Consider the following 21,242-nt stretch of genomic DNA (forward strand, 5'->3'; position numbering starts at 1 on the left):
GCAAAGCTCAGGACATGAGGCTCTGATTAAGTCCTTAAGGGCAATAGTGAAAACAAAGCCAATTGGTGTATATTGGTCCTAAATTTAAAAAGCCATCGATTAGAAAAATTACCCCTTCTTATTTGTCCTCCCTTTAAATGAATAAGAAAAATCATTGGGGACATGAGCAACAGAAAAGAGAATGTGAACCTTAGATTTAAATAATTCACTTCCCTCAAACTATACTTCAAATTTAAAGGTCTAGTTTACACAGACACAAAAAACCTGGAGTCTTATATTTGTTTGTTTTATCCACTTCACATATGCATTACCAAAATTGGACTACCTCCCTTAGAAAAGAATAACAGTGCATCTGCTTTCCATGAAATCTCCCTAAAGGATATAAATGTTTTTGTTTGCTACAATGAGCTACCTGAATGTCATGCCATAATACAACATGACAATACTTAACCTGGGGTAATTCAGTTTGACAGCACTTTTTTGGACAGAATTTAAAGTATTTTAGAGTAATTTACCATATTAGCAAGCGTTGCATGGAATTTGCTACAGCTTTTTGAGTACAAATGCATTAAATATCACATGATCCTTGTGCGTCCCTAACACCAAATGCCAGCTCATTGAGTTATCGTGAGAAGACAGTATGGATCAGCTCTAGTGTCCTCCTGGTATAGGACAAAGTGGGATTTCATAAATGCTCCAGGGGTGTCCCCACATGTTTGGTGGCAGGAGTCAAGAATCATTTTTCTCTCTGCAGCCATAGGCAGTTGTGCCACAAGATACAGTTGGATGGGAGTTTGCTGTAGTCCCGTAGCCCCCAGACACTTGGACGTGTGGACATAACAGCTTGCACTGTAGTCCTCCCTGTGAGCTCTGACTTCATGTAAAGTGTACAGCCCGGTGCCCAGCCTAGGGCTTTAACATGTGATGGACATGATTGTCACATTGGGAGAAGCCTCCAAAGTTACACAGAATGAGAAATAATGCTCCACCTTCTAAGGCAAGCCTACTGGAAAAGAATGGATGTGTGAGAGGCGCCCAGAAGCCAGCACCTCATTGGCCTCAGAAGACTGTTGATCTCATCACATGAGATCACTGTGTGGTTGTTTTTATTTTAATCATTTTTTAAAACATAAAGTAATATTTGAATTCATATTATTGGTAAATAATATAAGCAATAGAGAGGTAGAAAGAATAGAAATTAGTGGCCGCTCCCATCATCCCACTGGTATCCCCAGAGGTAATGGCTGTTAATTGTTTTCTTGTTTTATTTTGGGGTTAGGCCTAAACATTTAAACTTAATATAACCAAATGGTTTAATGATTCTTCTAATGGGACTCATTGATAGTTGAAAATTCAATTATATCTATCATATCCCCATTATAGATCTCTAGCAAGTCCCTATTATAACTATTTTTTTTAGCAACTCTTGAAATTCATTACTGCAGGGGCACCTGGGTGGCACAGTCAGTTAAGCGTCCGACTTCAGCCAGGTCACGATCTCGCAGTCCGTGAGTTCGAGCCCCGAGTCGGGCTCTGGGCTGATGGCTCAGAGCCTGGAGCCTGTTTCCGATTCTGTGTCTCCCTCTCTCTCTGCCCCTCCCCCGTTCATGCTCTGGCTCTCTCTGTCCCAAAAATAAATAAACGTTGAAAAAAAAATTTTAAAAAGAAATTCATTACTGCAGTGCATCTAATACAGGAAGAAGAACTCCTTCTTAACATTTAAAGTGCTGTGGTTGCCCATAGGTAATTGCTATGTTTTTATAATCCATGGATTGAAAAATAGTTATAACAGAAATCTGCAATGAAGTTGACAACACTTTAAAATGAATTCACATTTTTCTTATCACATGGGCATATATACGCATTTGAAAAAAATGATATACCTACATGTACAAGATGAAATTTATTTAGGCTCCAAATAATGATTGGTGTGCAGATGGATTTTCGGATCAGATCACATGGGGAAATTAATTCATCACTGCTGACCACATCCACCTACCCCCCCTGCCCTGCCCACTCCCCCCGACACACAGACACACAGTCACACGCCCCCAGTTGAGAAATAACAGCATCAGACTATAAAAATTTTCCATCAAGCAGGGAAGTTCATTTAAAGTAAACCCTTAAAAGATTGCAACACTGTTCTAAATGGGTCATCATTTAATTTTTAGATATTTATGTGTTTTGAAGAGCAAATAGGCTTTCTATTCCAAAATAGCTCAATTACGTTTTGATTGCAACATCAGATTTTCCACGGATCTTGGATCTCAAATACTGTAATCATTTATACATAAGTTGATAATTGCTTTACAAAAATAAAAACTGTTGCTGTGGTGGTGGTATAGAGTGGGCATGTGTGGTGTTTTATCATCCTAGAGATTTCACAGTCTACTTAGCTCTATTGATTTTGGAACACGCATTGTTTGATTCTGCATGATTTCAGGTACGGCATCTTCCAGGGAAGGAAGAGAAGAAGATGGGCGGTTGCTTGTGCCTCTGGCAGGGCCTCCTCCACGCGGGGGCTTTCCACAGCTTGCCCATCTCTTTGACCTTTAGCAGGTGGTTTTGCTCTGCGTAGTTCGCTTCTTTCACTTCCTGCACAGAGGCTTCAGAAATGAAATAACATTCAGTCCATTTATCCACAACTCCCCCAAGGAATACCTTTAAAAAAAAAAAGGACATTCTGAGTGACCCATTTACACCCTCACTCCATCAAATGTGTCACGATCCTGTGGAGTAGTGGGCAGTTCTAGGTATGCGTTTAGCCAGTGAAAGAGTTGTATTTTACTTTAATAGAGGTGTATTTCTCAGGCCCTTTTGTATTTATCACCATTTCTTTCCAGGGGAAATATATTACAAGGAGTACACACACAGTTGCCCTGATTTGTGACTTTTCTGAAAATTTCTTTTTTATTTTTCATTGAAATAAAAAAAGGAACTGACTGGTTTTTTAGGAGCCAGACCAAGAAGGTTTTGATGGGAAGCAACAGATGGACTGCATCAGGTACCATATCTTTGAGGCCACTATTGCACTAAGTTTAATGAATATAGGCAGAATCAGGTTTAATGTAACTTTCAACTGTAAAATTGATCATTCCAGCTATCCGTGTACTATAGAGCACATCTTTGTTCACTGCCTACAGTTTAAGTAACATCCAGCTAAGCTGGCTAAGCTTAGTAGGTCCCACTTCCTGCCCCACACAAAGAAAACAACCCATGCACCCAAAGGCAGTTTATCAGATACTTTTTAAATAGAATTCCAGAGAGCTTTGCACTTATTGCCAAAGGTCATTGATTGTTATCTTGGGAGAAAAAGAGCTTCTTTTCTTCATATCTGTCCAGTTAAAGTGTACAACAGCTTCCTCCTGAAAAGAAATCAGGCAAAAATAGTAACACAAGAAGAAAACGTGATGAGGGTGTAGCTCGCCCACCCTATTCTCAGTGACTGAGTGGGCTGCCTAAACATCAGAGAAGTTTAAGGCAACAAAGAATGGTAAGCAGCCCAGGTGATGTTGCTGTCGAGGGCGTGAGGTGTAGGTGGCTTCCAGGACCTTTAGTGAGCAGGGCATTCTGGATCTCAAAACTTGAAAAAAAAAAATAGCATTAAACAAAGTACCAGCATAAAGATATAAAAGTGCATTCATGTAGTGTAATTGTAGTCAAAATTGTAAGCTTTCTGTTATGAACCCATTTCTTAAGTGTCTGATATTCAAATTTAGTCTTCCTGTGAACTCAGTCTATAAGCTTCACCTTTCTTTGTTTTCCAAATAAAAGGACTTGTGTTTTTTTTTTCTTTAAATGTTTGTTTATTTTTGAGAGGGGGGCAGAGAGAAAGAGAGAGAGAGAGAGAGAGAGAGAGAGAGAGAGAGAGAGAATCCCCAGCAGGCTCAGCACTTCCAGCACAGAGCCTGATGCAGGGCCCCAACCCACAAACCATGAGATCATAACCTGAGCCAAAATCAAGAGTCAGGTGTTTAACTGACTGAGCCATGCAGGCACCCCAAAGACTTGTGTTTTCTAACATGAGTTCCAGCTGTTCCGGACATTTCTCAACTGATTTCTGGGTAAGTTAGCCACGGCGTGGAAAACACTTTGACAGCAGATTTTTAACTCCCCATTCCTTTGGAAGGTCTACTGAGGAAAGCATGCCCCATTTGGAAGTAACAGAGTACCTCTTCTTTGTGCATCTAAGTACCCATCAAACCTAGGGTAAGAGAAGTGCTTTGTTTTTGAAGAAAAGATGCACTGCTTCCAAACTGGACCAATTGCTTACCATGCCACAGTTCTGACAAGTCTCACTGACCCTGAAATACAGAAATCGCCATTAAGGACAAAGGTGACCTCTCTGTAAGTCCCCACCTCCCCCACTTCCCACCCTCTGCAGAAGCTCCCGCAGGTTCTCCATCATGCCTCTGACTGGTCAAAATGGTTGTTGGCATCTGAACCAAATGCGCTTGGGTATGGTGGGGAACCTCTTAAGTCAGAAGGAGGATCACTTTCCAGATTTCAAGATGCTGCCCTTTGAATTAAGAGGTGCTGCTGCTGCTCCAATTGTCTATAGGGCATGTATTTCAGACTGTTAGTTTTGCTGTTTTTTTAATGGTGGTGATGTATTTGTACGAATACTGGCCTATTCTCTCACCCATTATCTCTAGTGACAGATGCCATATCCATTCCTAAAAAGACTGATTTAGAATAAGATGCCTATAGAAACAAAAAAATGAAAGCAACTGCCCACAGATGGGTCACACTGAATTCTCACTGGAACTAACTGGCTGCAGACAGTCATGTTCAAATAGGTCATGTTCAAAATCAGCAGTCATGTTCAAATTCCACAAGCTCACATGGCATGATTTACAATAACAGTATTTTCAAGATATGTGGAGCACGAACTGAGAAATCCAGCAAGGCAATAGTTGACTCAGTCAATATGCAAGCTTTGCAGAATTTCTTTCCACATATGCTTTGGAATGGTCTTAATTTTCAGAACCAACTTCAGCAGCTATAAAGGCAGAGATAAAGCTGTAGCTACAAAGTTGGACAGCCAAACACAAATAATGATCGATTCCATTGTTCTGTGTTTGCTTGTTATCAGCGTAAATTCATGTTGTACCAAAATCATTTGTGAAGCAACTCATTTATACAGACTAAACTTTTATAAGTGAACATAAATTAGGACATTTTTATTCCTGAAAAATGTCATGAAGTTATATCAAACTTTTAAAAGGTTCATAGGAATTTCTTGCTTAAATTTTTTTAACGTTTGTTTATTATTGAGAGACAGAGAAAGACAGAGCATGAGCATGGGAGGGGCAGAGAAAGAGGAAGACACAGAATCTGAAGCAGGCTCCAGGCTCTGAGCTGTCAGCACAGAGCCCGATGCAGGGCTCAAATTCACAAACCGCAAGATCTTGACCTGAGCCAAAATCGGATGCCTAACCGACTGAGCCACCCAGGTGCCCCTGGAATTTCTTACTTAATAAGACTTTGAAAACAACTTGGATTTTCTTCATTCTTCTTTAAATCACCAGGACCTAGTATGTGAATTGCTCTTAAAAGGAAAATAAAAATATCGTTTAACTGTTGAAAGACTAGCTCACATGTATTTCAACTGAAAATCAGGAAAAACAGGCCGTATGATCTGGGGCTCCATGCTAAACTCCTTTATCCTCACAATGTCTCCAGTTTTATTGGCAGAAACATTAATTGCATTTGTATTTTTCAGTCAGAACAGGGAGAGCTATTGGTCTTAATATTTAGTACTCTGGGGGCACCTGGGTGGCTCAGTCAGTTGAGTGTCGGACTCAGTTTCCACTCAGGTCATGATCCCAGGGTTGTAGGATCAAGCCCCGCAATGGGCTCTATGCTGAGTGTGGAGCCTGCTTAAGATCCTCAATCTCTCTCTCTCTCTCTCTCTCTCTCTCTCTCTCTCAGTCTCCCTCCCTTTGCCCCTCTCCCCCACTCACATGCTCAATCTCTCAGATAAAAACAAATAATTTTTTCAGTTTTCTGAACACCTCATTCAAGAGAAAAATGCATTTGGTTACACCCCAAGTGCTGTGCATGTGTGTGCACACACAGCCACGCTCAGTTCAGTGTCTCTCCTTTGTACTTCAGTATTTCCATTACTATACTTTGTTATCTGAATTGTATCTTTTTCAGGAAGGATATGAGTTCTTCTGTATATTTCTAGCTCCTAGTAGAACACCTTAATAATAGAAGATATTCAACATAGTTTTGTTGAATGAAGCAGTGGATATTACAGGAGAGGAATTAAGAAGCTGATTCTAGAATCCACATGTGGCCATGGCTATATTTCATCAGTTCATCTCAGATCAAAGTGTGGAGAGAGACTGAGTTCCTGCCAGGTACAAGGCTCTGGGCTAAGCTGCGACACGTCAGATGGAGTTTGTGCCCAGTGATTTTATGTCATGGAAGAACATTTTTTGGAAACCTCACTTTCTCTCTGCTTTGAAGCCTGTTACAGAAACATGATAGACAATGGAATAGATGTAGTCAATATCAGTCACTTTTTAATCACTGAATTCTGGAATCATCCACACTTTTCTTACTGAGTGTCATAATTCTAGCCTCATGTGCTAAAATTGGGAGAACTTCTTCTCCATGTGAAGTCTACTGTTTTTCGCTATGTTGGATGCCCAAGTGGAGTTTGACAATTGCTGCCATGCCACGATTTAGCGTAGCATGTTAAAGAGCAAAGCTGAGAAGAGTTTATGTACAATCTGTCACCGCTCGTCAAATCTTGGGTCTCTCTAGTGCCTTTCTCTAAGGCATAAAGGACTCAAAAGAAGAAAGAACCTTGATAGATGTGCAGCTTTGTGCAGAATGGTCCCCCTGAAAGTTTCTGCTGCGCCAGCCAACGGTGAAGTCTCTCAACACCACCTCTCTGAGTTTCCTAAAGATGTTGGTATTTGCACACGGAAGTTGGCTTAATTCATCTTTCCTAGGAATTAACTTTTTTAAAAAACTGGAATTATTTTAACAGAAATTCTTTGTGTGGCTTGGTTAATACACTTAAAAATCTTCTCCCTCCTTATGGTATACATCCTGAACTGCCTCCATAAATATTTAAAGACTTCATTAAACAAAGACATGCTGCCATTATTACCATTCTACTTTATTGGTATGAATGACCATGTTTACATACAAGGAAATGGAAGTACTTTGAAACAAAGTCATTTCAGTTGGCTTATTTTTTTCTAAGTATTTTTTTCCAGGATGTTGTCCGATCATCGTCAGTACTTACTTTTGATAACTCTGTCACTTAGGCTTTGGCAGTCATATCACCGAGTCTTATCGCATAGGGCTGATTCTGTTTCCAAGAGAGCTCAGTTGCCTCTTTCAGAAAGGCAACAATAAAGATCCCTGGCAACACAGCAGGGCTAGAAATCCTAGGATTAGAATAATACCCTGTGTAGAATAGGGAAGACCTAGCCGCAGAAGTTACAGCAATACAAGCTGGCTGTGGCACACACTGACCTCTACAGGTGTATCCCTGCTCCAGCACTGCCTTGGGGTCCATTAAGGCCTCCTTGTGACTGCATCACAGCTCAACCTATCCCTCCCTTTCTTCCTTCTCCTCTCATCATGGCCTGGGTGTCACTCCCAAGAACATGCCCCAATAAACTTGCTGCGTGGATATCTCAGAGTCTCAAAGTCTGTTTCCCAGGAACTCAGGCTGTGAGAAGAGAAAAGGAAAATTACATTCATGACCAGTGAAACTTACAAAGTGAGAAACCCTGTTCTGTCTTCTAAATTTGTTAACTAATTAGGTCAGGTATTACCTTCACCTGATTTCCTAATGAATCACAAAACTTACTTTGGTAAGTTAATAAATAGGCAACTCAGCAGCACTTTCTGTTTTGTTCTGTCAGCCTTTATTCAAGTCCTTGGTTGCAGACAGACCACACACAAACCGGAATCAAATGTGGCCAGATGTTGACATTAGAGATTCACAGTGCAAATCCCTTTGTTGCTGCAAAGAAGGCTGAAGCAGAACTGGGGAGAAAAAAATCTCATGTCCAAATATTACTATTTTATTTGTCCTATTCTTCACTAAAATACTTCATAGCTAACTCTCATGTGGAGACACACAAAATGAATGTGATTCCTCAAATATGGCCCTGGTGGAATTCTTTTCTGCCACATGAAGCTAAAAAGAAGGGAAGATGTTAATGATGTGTAATAGAATAATGCACTGGAGTAGCTATAATTTTTAATCCTGGTAAAATTGTAACTTAGATTAAGATGTGGGTGACAAATTTTGAGTCTAGGCTATTTCCCCAGAAAAACACAACAATTTATATAGCCAATTTTCAATTATCTGCCCAAGGAGAAATAGCAATAATGGCAATTATCCAAAAGAGTATATAATGAACAAATTAATTTCTATTTGACTTTGAAATACTGTTTTGTATTCCAAAACCAACATTTGGATGTGGATGCCTTTTTTATTCTGTAAGGTTGCTATGCCTCAAACTTGAATACTAAAATTACACTTTCGAAATCAGATGGTAGAAAGTGGCTTATATTTTTCATCCTGTCTTGTGCAGTACATTCCTGCTTTCTATATTATTGCTGAAAATAGATATTATCTCTTAGGATATATTAAGTTCATCCTAAAGTAGAGAAAACTTGCATCTATATGTTTCCTAGTTTATATTTTCCTGGCACTGATGATAATTTAATACTTTGGTTAGGAGGACGCCATCCCTCCCTGTCCTTGCTTGGCTAAAGTTAATTATAGTTATATTTTGTGTACATGTCAAAAAAACAAAGCAAAACAGAATGGGTGGTCAAGGCAAGGAGTTATGTCCAAGTAAGATTTAAGATGTTTAAATGGAAATATCTGCCTGTGGAAAATTGAGTTGGCCATACATACATTTTCCACACAGATTTTGGCCCTGGTTTGGTTATTTTTCATTCAGTAGATGCTAAATTGTATACAAAGTTATCTGGCATAGGATCCAGCTCATGTTAGCCGTCCATAATTGCTTATTTCCTTTACTCCTTGCTTCCTTTTCTTCATTCAATATGTTTTATATAAGATGCTTCATATGAATGCTTCATAGACCTTAACAAATGTTTGTTTTATTCCATTCTTTTTTGTATAGAAAATATTCATTTTGTGAAAATGAGGAATTTCTTTAATATGTTAAAATAAAATCATCCAGTTGTTATCTTCCCAATGTTAATATACAATATGTGTTTCAATTCTTAAAAGCTACCTCCATGGAATTTGATTTATCACAGTTTTTTTAGATTTTATTTTTATTTTCTTTATGTAATCTCTACCCACAATGTAGGGCTTAAACTCATGATCCCAAGATCAAGAGTCACATGCTCTATTGACAGAGCCAGCCAGGTACCCCCTGATTTATTATTATTAATCTATTAAGAACCATAGCATTTTAAAAGATAAGCATGAGGCTTTGCACACACTAAAAACTGGCCACATACTCTCCTGTCTTATTCTCAGTCATGTGGTACACTCGCATTCTAGAACAGTACATTTTTATATAAGGCAGAAGATTATCAAGCATCGCAGTGCTTTCAATTGTTTGCTTTAGGACTCCTTTGCTTTGGTGTTTGACTTGAAAATTATTTGGCGTTTGACCAAAGTTGGCTTTACCTCCCTTTAAAGATCTAAATAGAGTCTTCAGCTGAACACTGGAGACGTGGGTTATACAAAATATCCAAGCTGTGTAGACCTAGTTTCAAACCTGGTTCTACTACCTGCCAGAGTGATATTAGACCAGAGACCATCTCTCAGGGTCATGGTTATCTCTCATTATTAAAGTAAAGATAATAATATAAAATGAAGAGGAATGTGGTGATGCTTACAAATAATAAATGTAAGTAAGTTAGGGTATAGTAGGCATTCAATAAATGTTGGCACTGTAGCAGGATTTTCACACAGAGAGTTGTGACACCAAGGCTTGTCTTTCCAAGAAGCGACTTTATTCATGCCAGCACTGCTCAATTGGGTTTATACCCGAAGAACTGAGCCCCGAACCCCACGTGGCATAGTTTTTTTAATACATTGTCTATTTCTTTGTCTCCCATATATGGTAACACACAAACATGTAGTCTGGTTAAGTGGTCTCATGTTACAAGGTCATAATGGATGTTGTCATGTAATAGCATATAGCCAGATTGCCTTGAGGGTTTTTTTGTCTTGTTTTGTTTTGTTTTGTTTGTTTTCCTTTTTCTCTCCTTAGGGAGAGGGCCCTACCACGTGTGCATTTACAAATACTAGCATACATGTTCTAAGTGCTAATACCATTCTAGGCATTTTCTGCGTATCGATTCATTTAAACCTCAGTATAATCTATGATCCAGGTACCATTATCACTATTTAAGAGAACTTAAGTCCCAGTGAGCAGCTGAGTCAGTATTTCAACCCATCCCATACACTTAGCCATCATGTAGCACTGCCTCTCGTATAAACAGAGCAACCTGTTAGCAGAAACTGGAACCGGCATGTGGATTCAGTGCGGCCCCCTCAGGCCTCTGCCCCTAACTCCAGCACTGCCATTCTTCCTATCTGGCCACACTGCTTACACACCATCCCAAACAAACACCTGCAATCAGAGTTTTATTTCCTATGAGGGACCACGGTATTTTCGTCATCCAGCTTTACCCAGAACTCATTCCATAATATAAATGGAGAGAAAATTATGCCTCTTATTATGAACTTTTATATAAATGCATCTTGAGACCCAAGGCTCAGATCAACTGAAGGCAGCCTCCAATGTTTCATTTAAACAGATCTGATCAGATTCAGCCAACCTCAGAGTGGTCCCAAGTGGGAGTGAAAGGTTGTAGGTAAAAGGGAAGATACTCGTGATAAGAAGCCCCAGTTCTGCCACTCACTAGCTGAGTCCTTGCCCAAGAGGCTTCTGCCCCCTGAACCGTTCACTTTCTCTCCATTTTGAAACTGAAGATGTTGCATTGGATCTTAGGTAAAAGCTGGCCACCCATGAGCGAACCCTGACCCTCCGGTAGGCTTTGGCTTTAACCTCGTTTGACCTGCACAAAGTTTTGTTTAATTTATACTTATGAAATATAAAACAAGAGATTTCACATGAAAATCCTTATTTCCGTCTTCCTTTGAAAATCTGAAGCTGTGGTATTATTGGGCCTGTTTTTCCTTATGCCATCAGTGAAAACCATTGGCTAGATGTGAGTGCTGGCTCCCCCTTTAAGATGAGACATGTGCTGTCCACAGCCCACCATTCCCTATCGTCTCACACCTGCCTGCCCCTCATTCATGCTGCTTACCTGGTCTTGTAGGCATATGGGTTTGCAAACCTAGGACCAGTACCGACCTTCATTTGTTCATTTATTCATTCTTTTTTTTTTTCATTTGATCAACCTGTGTTCAGTGCTTTCATGCCATCTTGTCTATTGTACTTGTAACCTAAATACAAGTCTTTTTTTTTTTTCACTTCTCAGAGGTGAATTAATCTCCACTGTCCCTAACATTTTCTCTCTTTTCATTATCTGCATAGGATCCTGCAGCTTGCTAATAAGCAGCAGCTTCTCCCGGCACAAGTCACTGTCCTCATCAGACAAGCTGAGACCATGCTTTGTGCCCTGCACCTATAGTAAGAGAAAAGGTACACGGCGAGCTTTGGCCCAACAGGTAAGAGAAGAAGGCGCTGTTTGGTTATGCAGCCCGTCACTGGGGAAATTAACAGCAATTCTATAAAATCAGAAATCAACATCTAAGGACTAATGAGGAAAGCGAGACATTTCCTTTTTTCCTCTCATTACTGTTTACCTGCTATAACATATAAAATACCCTTGGCATAAGCCATAAAATAACCCGTGTTCCTGAATGATAGGGGAGAAAAAAATGAAAGCTAAACAGAGAGTGGCCTTTTTAAAAAATTCATATTTACAAGCGCCTACGAAACCTTTGACTGATTTTAGTGGTGGCCTCTTTTAGGATGAAATATCCGGGAGCTAAATATATCCCTCAGGTGACCTGAGACAATGCCTATTTAAAAATCCATCTCTCTAAGGCGATAGCTAATTGATTCTTGAAACTTCTTTGCTGAAATAACCTTGTCCCACAGGCAATTGCGCTTCAATTATTTCTTATTTCACTTGAAAATAATAGTCTTTTTCTATAGAAAATGATAGAATAGTTATAAAAAGTATCTATAATAACACATAATTGTTAAAATATTTTTATTTAAAATGATAAAACGCACAACAAATACTCAGAATATTCCTTTATACACTAACTTTTTGCCCTAAATAGCATGCTAAGTTTATTGAAATGGTTGCAGCCTTCCTGGAGTATGACTCAGGAAAAGAAGCCCCCACTGGCACCAGGAGACTTGAATCATACTTTTATCTCTTCCACCCTCGCCTCTGTGATTTGAGCCAATAACTTCATCTCTCCAAACTACAGTTTCCTTGCCCGTGAAATGGGCTGTTATTTCAGACTGCTACACTTGATCTTAGCCATAAGGCCAAAAAGTGATGTTATTTCAGATTTCTAAACACCAGGCTCAGTTTGACAGTGAGGTACCATTGTAGGGGTGGGGAGCCTTGAGCTAGTTCCCTGCAAATCTGTTTGCCTAAGGCAAATTCAACAAAATGCTGGTTTGCCAAATTCCTTTCTTTTCATTATTTACAAAGTTTACAGCAATTTGCACTGGGTATGTTGGTTTTTCCCATCTTTGGAGATTTCTGTGAGGTTTTAATTGATAGTTTTCCAGTTTGCTCCAAACCAACATTTGAAGGAATGCCCAGTTTGTCTTTGCCTTAGCCCTGCTGGTATTTAGGGGAGAGGATCCTCTAATAAGGAGGAATGGAGAGGCATCAGCACACAGCCAAAAAGGACATAGACTGAGAGACATGACTGTGACACCATAAGGAATCTCCAAACTGAAGACAAATATATTCAGGACTTAAATATATTAGGCAGATTGACCGTTTGGGGGAACTGTTTCATAGGATTAGCCTGCTGTTGTAGTTCTTCCTTGTAGGGATCTTATAATTCAGTGGGGGAAAAAAAAGATTAAAATGAAAGCAGGAAGTAAGCAATGCAATTACAAATCGTGATGAGCACTCTAGAAAAATGTAAGGGGTGCTAAGACAGTGAAGAGCTCGACCTTGCTTCATACAGGTAGTCAGGGCAGGTGTGAGGCAGGAGAGCGGTTCCCTGTCCCTCCCCTTTGCAGGTTTGTGATAGGATTGCATCGCTTTGCTCTCCCCAAGATTCCGTGGGGCCATGGGATTTGATCTGGCCAGTCAGTTATGCATTAAAACGATATGTGTCTCTTCCGTGCTGGAGCATCTAATTGATGTTGCTCTAGCTCCCTTTCCCTATGGCATTCTGACAGGGCATGTGGTCCAAGATGTGGTTGGTCCCTTCACCTGGAACTTGTGTGACACCAAAGAGCAGAGTCCCCCAGCCAACCCACACTGGAGATGCACAGCCTACAGCATGAGCAAACAAACCTTTATTGTCTTAAGCCACTGAGATATGGAGGCTTTTTGTTAATGTAGCTTAACAGAGACAATCCAGACTATTACAAGAGACATATCTGAAGAGGCAGAAAGACAATTTGTAGAGGCTTTAAGACAAGAGGCTCTGAGCTTGGCTGGTTCACAGAATTGAAAGGCGGTCAATATGGGTGGATTATAGTAAATCAGAAAAAAGTAGCAAATAATCTTGAGTTCCTTCTACTCTCTCAACTCTTGCCTATTCTGACTCTGAGGCTGTTCTGATATTTATATTCCTGGCAATGCTTAGAGATAGATTAAGTAGCTGACTCTAAATGCTTTTGATTTGTTTACACAAATCAAACTCTCATATTTTATCTCTTGCCTCTGGATTATGATCGTTTTTATCAAGAACTTTGCATGTGGGCTATTGATATGATAATGCAATCCTAATGCCTTCTCAGGAGTGAGGGCCTCTATCCTTTCAGTCAATAGGAAGATGCACTTAAGTATACAGGCCATTCATAGCTGAGCTGAGGCTTGGGATGGGAAGCCCACAGCATTTCACAATTGAATAATATGTAATACTGTGCAGTTTTTAAGCTCTCAGCTTTTCATATCAATTTCTAATATTCTGGCAACAGAATCTAGGGAAAAGCCCAAACTTTCATGGGACTCATCATGGCTCCTTTTATGTATATGTATGAGAGATTGTCTTTTGCACTGAAGATCTTGTTTGAAAACAAAACAAAAACCCCCTAGCAAAAAGCAGATTGCATGAGATGCAGTTTATCTTTTTTGGAAGAAAAGAAGAGCTGAGTCAGCCCTCCTGGGATTTGACAACTAAGGTATTTCTTTATCCTTGACACTGCTCAGATAGAGCCACAGATATTATAACTGCCTTTATTGAAGTTTGGTAGATTTAGAGGAAATACATCCAGCTGATATTACAGTCATTCTTGTACAGTTCTTAAAGTCTTAAGGATTTTTTATTGAGGTGAATGAAATCCTGCTTAAGAAAAAGAAAAGTAGAAGAAAGGAAGGGAAATGGATCTTAAAAAAAACCTGGGTCCTTAATGTAGTCCAGGCTCAGTGTTAAGTGCTTTCATATGTAGTATTATCCCCATACAGTGGAGGAAATAGCCCAGAAAGGTTAGGATCACCCAGCCAATGAGTGGCAGACCAAGGAAGGAACAGAGGTCTTCCCCCTCTAAAAACCCTTGTCTTGGGGCGCCTGGGTGGCGCAGTTGGTTAAGCGTCCGACTTCAGCCAGGTCACGATCTCGCCGTCCATGAGTTTGAGCCCTGCGTCAGGCTCTGGGCTGATGGCTCAGAGCCTGGAGCCTGTTTCCAATTCTGTGTCTCCCTCTCTCTCTGCCCCTCCCCCGTTCATGCTCTGTCTCTCTCTGTCCCAAAAATAAATAAACGTTGAAAAAAAAAATTTTAAAAAAAATAAATAAAAACCCTTGTCTTTCCTCTCTACCACTTAGACTAGAGTGTAAAAGTCTTCCTATACCATCACCACTATCATATCCAAAGTAGCCCAGCCTTGCATTTCTATGATCTCCAGAGTTGTCCTCTAAATGGTAAACACTAGATCAGTCTTCATTTATTACATATATAGGTTCAGAAGAGCCTCTAAACAGAGATGGTTGTAATAAACTGTGCTCTGCTAATTGTAAATCTTCCTTTTGTTCAGCCTCATCCCGTATAATTAGCACAGTCTTAAAAATAGAAGTTTTCGATGGCATTAAAGTTCTTACACAGCACACCCTCTAATTATTTCATATCTTCACATTAGGGATAAGATACGGTGGAGGGGGTAATTCTGTTTGTTCTTTAATTACTTATAGAAGGAGTTCAGGAAAACCAGGAAAAAGATATCATTAAAATAATTTCTACATCATTCTGAGATATATACACATAGACCAATGCCCAGGCATACATTTTTCTCATACACTTACTCCATCCTGGCTTCTGACATCATTTTTGGCATGGTCTCAGTTATACCTGTTAGCATCTCTTTCTATCAAGGACTTACCTTTCCTTCAAGACTCAAAATCCCCTCCTCCACTGGTCTTTAAGATATCCACCATTCAAATGAAGCTCCATCTTCCCATCTGCCAGGGTACTTTGTACTAATCTTAAAGCCTGTCTCTGCTCTGTTTTATAGGGTTGGGAGCTAGGGCAAAAATGGTTGGTGACTCACTCAAATATGTTTTCTCTCTTTTCTTCTTGGGCATCTAACTAGACAGCATTTCCTTGCCTTCCTGAGAACTGGGAATGTCCACATGACGACTTTCTCACAATGGAGTGTGAGTGTAAATGACATGCTTCATTTGGGGGCCAGGATTTTTAGGAAGTACATGTGCCTTCTCCATGTGCACTCTCCCCTGATGCTGTTGGAGTGAGAGGAGGAACTCTGAGGCCTTCAGGGATGGAAGGAAACTGGGCTCCTAGATAACCAGGTGGAAAGCTGTCTGGCCAAGTGGGAACACCCCTATTAGGTTGTGACGCAAATAAAAAATAACTATATGTTGTACTAAACTTGGAAATTTAGGGTTTATTCGTTATAGCAGCTATGTGGGCTTACCTAACACAGCGTGCTCACAGCATGCTAACACAGGTGTGACCCCCCCCCTCTATTTGATAAGCCCTAGAAGGACTGGGACAAAAAAAACAACCCTTCACTGTGAGCAGAATTAAACTGAATAGCTGCCTCATGTGGAAATGGAGCAGATAATCATCAAAATGAAGAGTGGAAGATACTCTAAAACATCTCTAACACTGGAGACACCATTTTGTCATTTATAAGCAACTATCCAGAATTTTGTAAATAATCTCATAGATGACTAGAGTGGAGAATTAAAGGGATACTCAGTTCCCATATTAAAATATATCCGAGTTCATTATTCATTCAAATATCCATTATTATTTCGATCAACAAGTAGGCATTAAACACATTTTATATGGCCTCACCTCACTCCATACACAGTCCAGTGGGAGAGCCAAATATCCACTAAGTCTTTACTCTGCTTCCCACCCAGGTTCTCAGGCTCCTTATCTGTGAAAAAGAGTAATAATATTACATACTGCTCAGATTTTGTTGTATTTTTTACTTATATAATATTTAAATATGATTAATGTGAAATATTGAGCATTATGCTTGACACCTGAACTTGGTAAACACTCAATAAATCTCAGCTATTATTATTTGTGTTAGTTGGGGTAAATAAGATTGTACAACAAAAAAATCTGGGTAAGAATGAGGGAAGGGTGGGGCGTCTGCGTGGTTCAGTAGGTTAAGCAGCCGACTTCAGCTCAGGTCATGATCTCGTGGTCTGTGGATTCGAGCCCTGCATCAGGCTCTGTGCTGACAGCTCAGAGCCTGGAGCCTGCTTCAGATTCTGTGTCTCCCTCTCTCTGCCCCTCCCCTCTTGCACTCTGTCTCTTGCTGTCTCTCAAAAATGAATAAACATTAAAAAAAAAAAAAACTTGTCTTTCAAAGTGACTCCTGATATGAGAGTTGAGAGGTTAGGAATAATGTTGCACCTTTTTAAAAATGAAAACAGTATGTGCATAGGACCAGTGATGTGAGGAAGACTTGAAGAAAAAGTAAGAGTAGCTGGAATACAGAGAGCAATGAAGAAACACTGCAGAATGAGATCATGCAGAGCCTTGGGAACCATCTTGTAGTCACGCTAAGAATTTACCCTCTTCCTAAAGTGCCGTAGAAAGTCACTGAATGGTTTCAAACACGTCATGGCACAGAATGACATGATCAGCTTTGATTTTAGAAAGGTCATTGTGGCTATGAAGAAAAAATGATTGGAGGGCAACAGAAAGGAGCATGCAGGCCACTGGGAAAGTTACTGTACGAGCCAAAGCAAGAAATCCTCACGGATAGGTCAGGTGGTGGTAATGGGGATAGAGTGAAGTAAAGATATAAGAAGTTTCTAAAGTGACATGGAAAGGACATGGTGATCAATTAAGTGCAGAGATAAGGGAGAGAGTGCTGTTAAGAATGGCTCCTGGTCTTTCACAGGGTTGTGGGTACATTTCACACAGATAAGGAACCCTAGAAGAGGATCAGGGTTGCAAGATCACAAATTTACCTTTGTACACACCACATTCGGATGCTCCCCAGAGATCCAAGAACACATGCCATGTACACAGTTGGATATATGGGTCTGGAGTTCCATAGACACATCTGAGCTAGAGTATAAATTCAAGAGTTATTGGCATATGGATAATACCTGAGACCATGGGCAGGAAAAATTTGCTTAGAGAATAGGCAAAACTTAGACCTGAGAGGAAAAGAGGGTCTAGAACCTAGCTTAAGGAATTTATAAGCAAAGAAGACTATACTAGTCAGGCAGGGTTCTCAAGACAAACAGAACCAGTGGAATGTGTGTGAGTGTGTGTGTGTGTGTGTGTGTGTGTGTGTGTGTGTGTGTCTAGTTATACTTTAAGGATTGTGGTGGCTTGGGGAGTGTAAAATCTGATAGGGGAGGCCAGCAGGATGGAGACTCAGGTAAGAATGACAGTTGGAGTCCCAAGGCATTTTACTGGAAAACCAGGAATAGCAAGCATTGCAGATGAAGTCTGAAAGCAGTCTGCTGGAGAATTCCTTCTTCCTCGGGGAAAATCCACCTTTTGTTCTATTCAGACTGTCATCTAATTGGAGGAGCCCTACCCCACACCACCCCCACCACATTATGGACAGAACTCTGCTTTACTCAAAAGTCCTGGCTTAAATGTAAATCTCATCTAAAACACCCTCACAGGAACATCCAGCATGATGTTTGACCACATATCTGGACACCGTGGCCCAGCCAAGTTGACCCATAAAATTAACCATCACAGAGACATAAAAGGAAAACCAGAAATAGTACTGTTTCTAGGTGCTGGGAATGTGACCTATACTGTCGTTTACAGTGTGAACCCCAGAGTCAGATGGCCTGAGTTAGAATGCTAACTCGTTGTTTACTTGCCTTGTAACCTTAGGTGCTTACAGGAGACTGGACCAGCCTAGACTGGCACCCGGGTAAAACAGAATGAACAAGATGATGCTAAGCAGCTGCTCTGGCTTTGGGCAGTGGAGGGCTGAGGAGCAGGGAGCTCTGCAAATGATACTCACCCTGCCCTCTCTCTGGCCACAGATATGGCAGTTTCCCTTCATTGCATAGCTGGCATCCAAGAGTTTGCTTTTCTAATGCTGTGTTTATTTATGGCCTTGGATGTGCTATAACCAAAGTCCTTCCTGACCTGTGGCTCTGCCACTGAACAGACCAGAATGGAAACCAGAATATTACACAATTCATAGGTTGAAAAGAGAGAACAAGAGAAACGTTGGCCACATCACAGTGCTCTCTCCTGGGGCTTTGTGGCAGGTATTCTCAGTGAATTTTACTGAGCCCTGGAGAGACAGCACAGAAAGATCTTTAAGCACGGTAAAGACTTCTCCAGGCAGCAAACCTGTGGCAACTCAGAGTAGTGGCTCCTCCACCTTCCCTCCTAGGCTGGCTTGTTCTTAGGTCTCTAACAGCAAGTATGATTAAGTAAGGACTTATTTTCCAGTTGCCTGGGCAAATATTTATTCAGCTGTGTGTAAGGCGCCATGCTTTCTCACCAGACTGTGACAGATCTAATGCTTTGGCTCCCTGACATCTAGGCTAGAGCAGGAAATTAGTGGGTGCTCAATAGATGTTGGTCAAATGAATTACCATAAACCATATAGTTATAAGGCATTTGGAAAATACCCTATAATATGAAAGGGTCAACAAATCCTTCTTCCCTAATAAAATCTACCTGAGATCCCAAAAAAGGGCTTTTCATATGTTTTCTAATAGTATAAAATATCCCTCATGCCCTAGTGAAATAAGTCTAGGATACGATGAACTTCCATATAAATTAATTAATGTAACCCTGTTGAAAAAGGACCTATGGGCATTTGAAATAGCCAGAAAGATGATAGGCAGCGATCATATAACTCACGGTGAGATCATGACCTGAGCCAAAATCAAGAGCCAGATGCTCAACTAACCGAGTCACCCAGATGCCCCAAATCTGCTCTACCTTTAAATTGAAACCCAGTAGTGGACAGCCTTTATTGAGTGTTTACTGTGTGCTAAGCACAGTGCCATGAGTTTTGTGTATATGATCCCATTGGAGCTAAGAGCAACCGTGAACGATTGCTTCTGTAGCATCTTCATTTTGCAGGCTAAGAAAGAGAGGTCTATAGAGATTACAGAATGTTTCAAGACTAATACACGTCTAGAAGTTGAATCTAAGTCTTTTTGTTTACACTCTCCTGTCTCCAAAATCATACACAAACTTCAGCACTTGGTGACTATTATTATAAATTTCCTGTGACATCCCTCACAACTGACTGCCACAATCTGTATATTATAACATAGAGAATTTTTTATCAAGGACACAGTGCTGCTTTTATCGAAATTAGATTTTGTTCCATGGTTTGAACCCAATTCATTTATTTGAGTCATGTTAAGTCTTAAAAAATAATCATGTAATGACCACCTTTTATGGAGTGTTTATATTTCACTATCTCAGACATTTTGCAGAAATTATTTCTAATATTAGATTGATTAGTTAAAATATTTCTAATATTGTATAGATTTATTTATATATATTAATATTAGATTTCTAATGTAATAGATATACAAAGTGTTATATTAAAGTTGGAGCAGAACAGGGGCACCTGGGTGGCTCAGTCGGTTGAGCGTCCAACTTCAGCTCAGGTCATGATCTTGCAGTTTGTGGGTTCAAGCCCTGCGTCAGGCTCTGTGCTGACAGCTCAGAGCCTGGAGCCTACTTTGGATTCTGTGTCTTCCCCTCTCTCTGCCCCTTGCCTGCTCATGCTCGCTCGCTCTCTCTCTCTCTCAAAAATAAACATTAAAAAAAAATTTTTTTTTTAAGTTGGAGCAGAACAGAAAAGCCAACTAATAAGCCCCACTTATTAGTTTTATTTTCAGGCTGCAGGGGCTTCTGACTTCCCCTTTCCCCATTCTCCTCAAGTTTCATGTGCTGCCTTTCCTCCCCCTCTGCTTCCTTCTCCACCAGCCTCAGGGCCACTGCTCCCCCAGCAGGGACTCTTTGACTCACTGACTTGCCAGCCAAGAGCAGGTCTGGGAGGACAGTCCTCAGAGTTGTGGGAGGAAGGTGAGAGGAGAAGACCAGAAATGGTGGAAAGAGAAGCCGTAGGAGGGTATGTGTTCCCAAGGGAGGTACAGAGTCCAAGCAGGAGAATGGAGAAATGAGCAAGGAGAGAGCACAGCTGGGCAGCCAGATCCTTCAGGTGAGAAAATGGGAAAGGCAGGTGAGAGTGCCCCAGGCTATAGCAGAGTCTGGCAAAAGGGAAGGAAAAGGAAAAGAAATCTCTAGACAGCGTTGAAGATTTTTTTTTTTTTATGAAGGAGAACCACGAAGAAAGTGAGAAAACAGATTTTCCAGCCAAGCTCTACATTTGTGTGGGAGTTCTGTTGACAGACAACCAGATCATTTCTCTCTGTTGTTCTAACCATTCACCACTGGAAGCCCTGCCCCAGGGAAATGCCCTCGAGGACTAAGCAAAAGGAAGTACTCTGGAGCTCTTGTCCCAAGAGCAGCCTCCTGAATGACAAGCCTGACTAAGGCTGGACCTTTGTTCACAGAGCAGGGAGGGAGCAGGGCTCAGTAGTGAGCAGGCTGTTGGCCACACATACCACTGTCCAGATTTGGATGAAGCTGGAATGGAGT

General features: G+C 40.6%; 1 protein-coding gene across 6 annotated transcripts in view; it reads left to right on the forward strand.

The window, feature by feature from the left end:
• B3GALT1 (beta-1,3-galactosyltransferase 1) overlaps positions 1 to 21,242 on the forward strand; it is a 344,112-nt gene that overhangs the window by 292,372 nt on the left and 30,498 nt on the right. For all 6 annotated transcript variants that reach the window (XM_045033900.1, XM_023259425.2, XM_019838212.3 and 3 more), the window contains one exon: positions 11,535 to 11,668. The gene's annotated coding sequence lies outside the window, so the exon portion shown is untranslated. The remainder of the gene's footprint in view (positions 1 to 11,534; positions 11,669 to 21,242) is intronic.

Source organism: Felis catus, chromosome C1 (assembly GCF_018350175.1).
Source record: "Felis catus isolate Fca126 chromosome C1, F.catus_Fca126_mat1.0, whole genome shotgun sequence".
Lineage (NCBI taxonomy): Eukaryota > Metazoa > Chordata > Mammalia > Carnivora > Felidae > Felis > Felis catus.